Source organism: Equus caballus, chromosome 20 (assembly GCF_041296265.1).
Source record: "Equus caballus isolate H_3958 breed thoroughbred chromosome 20, TB-T2T, whole genome shotgun sequence".
NCBI classification, from domain to species: Eukaryota; Metazoa; Chordata; class Mammalia; order Perissodactyla; family Equidae; genus Equus; species Equus caballus.
In genome coordinates this window covers 28,563,762-28,566,999 of record NC_091703.1, presented here as the reverse complement: position 1 = coordinate 28,566,999, position 3,238 = coordinate 28,563,762, and the positions used below count along the sequence as shown (strand labels likewise).

General features: G+C 45.6%; 1 non-coding gene across 1 annotated transcript; it reads right to left on the bottom strand.

The window, feature by feature from the left end:
* Positions 1 to 436: 436 nt before the first annotated feature.
* Positions 437 to 530, bottom strand: TRNAI-UAU (transfer RNA isoleucine (anticodon UAU)). Its single transcript has 2 exons — positions 493 to 530; positions 437 to 472 (listed from the first exon to the last, which is right to left on the bottom strand). It is a non-coding gene; the product is annotated as a tRNA-Ile (tRNA).
* Positions 531 to 3,238: the final 2,708 nt, after the last annotated feature.

Here is a 3,238-nt window from a genome sequence, read left to right as displayed (position 1 = left end):
TGCAAGCCTTGTGGACATCAAAGCTAAGATGTCTGGGAGCAGCATCCGCACATCCTTCAGCCCCGGTGACAGCTGCACGAAATCGCAGAGCGCAAGACCCAGTTTTTCTGTTCCCTTGTTCGGCCCCCGAAGAGCTTAGGAATAGTTTAAAGAAAGGAGCTGAGTAAGGGTGGAGAGTCCTTTGAAGCAGTACAACCCGGCCGTAAGATCCCCTATTGAAGAGAAACGAATTTGCTTGGATGGTTAAGTTCAATTTGCTTCCTTTTGGTTTGCGATTTCTTCCCCTGTTTGAAAGTGACCAAGTGGCCTCCTTAATCATGGGGATATCCGCGGTCTTACCATGGAAAATAAATAACCCCTTTTTTAGTTTCTTCTTTAAGGAGAAGGGAAAAATACATTAGAACGAAGTGTCTGAAACCGTAAAGGGAAGAAAACATGCTCCAGGTGAGGCTCGAACTCACAACCTCGGCATCACCCGCACATATACTGCTGTATAAGTACCGCGCGCTAACCGATTGCGCCACTGGAGCATGCTTTCCCTGCGCTCTCGTTGCGCACTCTACAGAGCCGTGAGCCATGGGGGCGCCTATGCCCGCGACACACCTGAGCGGGAGCGCGCTGGACTGCCAGGTACCCTCTGCCGCCCCACGCTTGCCACCTTCCTCCGCGGCAGCTAGCCTAGCGAATAAAACACGCTTTAATCAAGACGCTTCCATTTCTCCTGGAAGCTTCATACATCTTCGTGTATGTGATCCTTCCTCTACGCCATCGGGTAATAGCATTTCCCAGGGATCCAGGGATGCTCCTTTCAAAAGCCCAGAGAGAAGCCTGAAGAGAAAGAGGGAGCGGACTCTGGCTCCTCCTCGCCTTCGCTCCAAGAACGGAACGACTTGCGTGGTAGACACCGGCTATTTGGCTGGAGCTCAGCATCACCGCGCACCGCCGGGCCGGTCCGTGATGCTTCCTACAAGATTCAGGACAGCGAGAAGCCGAGCCCGCCGCGCTCCTGCCTGTCGCCCTGACCTCGCGTTCCAGCAGCTCCAGGCTGCGCATACAAGGGTTCCAGCAAATCCTCCCCAAGCATGCCTGAAAACTGCATTCGAAGTCAAAGAGCCAGCTAGTCTGGCATCTCTTGTGGGAAAACTGCCAGAGTGGTAACCACTCCTTATTTGCGCTGCGTGTTACAGAGGTCAAGGCGATGTCCAGCCCTCCACCTCCATCCTGCTCCTCCACCTGTCTAGACCTTTAGAGATTCATTGCGGATACTTTGCCTCTGCGACATAATGCCCACCCAGTATCCTCATTTGTTCCTTGGGGCCTCTAACTATAAAGCCAGTTTTGGTTTTTTGTTTGTTTTTGACCTGGGGAAACTTCAGCTGTCAAAGTACACATACACAAGAGATACAAAGCTTTTTGGGCTTTTACGGAATAATTCCTGTCAATGAGAAGGAGAATTGTGTAAAGAAGGGAATAGCCTGCCTGTTCCTGACCACATAGAACCCAACAGGACTAAGAGTAACAGACCAGTGACCAAATTTCTCCATACAGACACACGAAAAGGTAGGTGAGAGAGAAGAACCGCTTCCACATCTTGATGTCTGTTGCCTCGCCGTATTGAGATCATTATGTGTTTTAGATAATCCTTTAAAGTGAGGAGCAGTGAGAAGCAGCATAAGCTCTTTAGTAGTGACTCCTTCACCAGATGATCTCCTCCTACATCCCCACCACACAGTCCTAGAGAAAGAGCCTGAGCTCCCCTGAACCTGCAGAGTCGTACTATCTAAATAACAGTAGCAGCCACTGGTTGGATAGAGCTTACCAAGAGCCAGACACTGTTTTAAGTGGTTTATATAAACCTCATAATAACACTCATGGTGCTGTGTTCCAAGTCTAGATCTAGATAAGAAGAAATAGTAACTAGGGAATTATTGCTCTTAAGGGATAAAAACTCACAAAACGGGATGTTACAGGATATTAAATTGACTTTCATCAAGGAAGACAAGTCAGTGACACAGCATAGGCATTAAAAGGATAAAATTATGTTCATGGAGAAAAAAGTAGATAGAAAGCTAAGTGCTTTGAATTGTTGATGTGAAAAAAAAATAACCATCTCCTGATCTCTGCCTACCCCTCCATGGAAGGCTGGCCTGTATGGACCATATCATGGGCTCCCCTGCCCTCTGACTTCTACTTGAGTTTCATTTGTGCAGGAGATCAAAATGAGAGAGGACAGAGAGGTTGGGGTAATTATTCTCTGGATCCTTTACTGTGGGTCAAGTCAGGCTAGTTCATCAAAGTCAACCTTTCCTTCAAGTTCCAGTAAAGGTTCCTTTCCTCTCTCTTCAGACCTAGGGGTGGTAACCAACCATCTCCCTGTCTTTGTCCCTCCCCCTAGCCTGCCCACACCTTTACTAAGCAGCCCTTTTATGAAATCTTTCTAAAAGTATCCCAGTGTGAATGCACCATCTGTTCCTTCTTGAGATCCTGATTGATAGAAACTGTGATACAATTGATGATGTTCTGAATGACTGGAAGTAATTTTAGAGATGGTATGTAATATTATGCTTTGAAAATGGGAGTGAAAACATGGAAAAAACATATTTTTGTAATTGATGGGGTTCAGAGCATGCTATCCCAAACTATGGCATCTTGGCATATTAAATATTTTAAGCTGAAGGAGTTTGAGAAAACAGCAGAAGGAGGAAGGTCACTCTGACACTCCCCCGTCCATCTATTCTGAAGCAAGTCATGAAACCTCCTGTGAGAGGCACCCTGAGGAAGGGAGCATCCTCATCTCCAAAGACAGAGGGACTGCAATAAGAATCCAGTTTCCTGAAGTTTACTACATTTACCTCATGTTCTTTGACTTATCATATTTCTCCATGACTGTCCATTCTTCATCAAACCCAGCATAAAAATGCTCAGGTTTAACTATTTTGGGGGGTCTTCATTTCCTTATGAAGGCTCCCATGTCATATAAAACTTACATTAAATAAATTTGTAGGCTTTTCTCCTGTTAATCTGTCTCTGTCAGTTTAATTTTCAGACCCAGCCAGGGACCCTAAGAGGGTCAAGGAAAACTTTTTCCTCTTCCCTACATAATAGTAATAAAAATGCCAAAAAAACACACTGAATCTTTAACTTACTTATCAAGAAGATGAAGATTTGGTAGCAACTGAAATGTCCTGTTAAAGTCATCTCAAATGGCACCTATAGGTAATTAACTTTCAAATTCTTT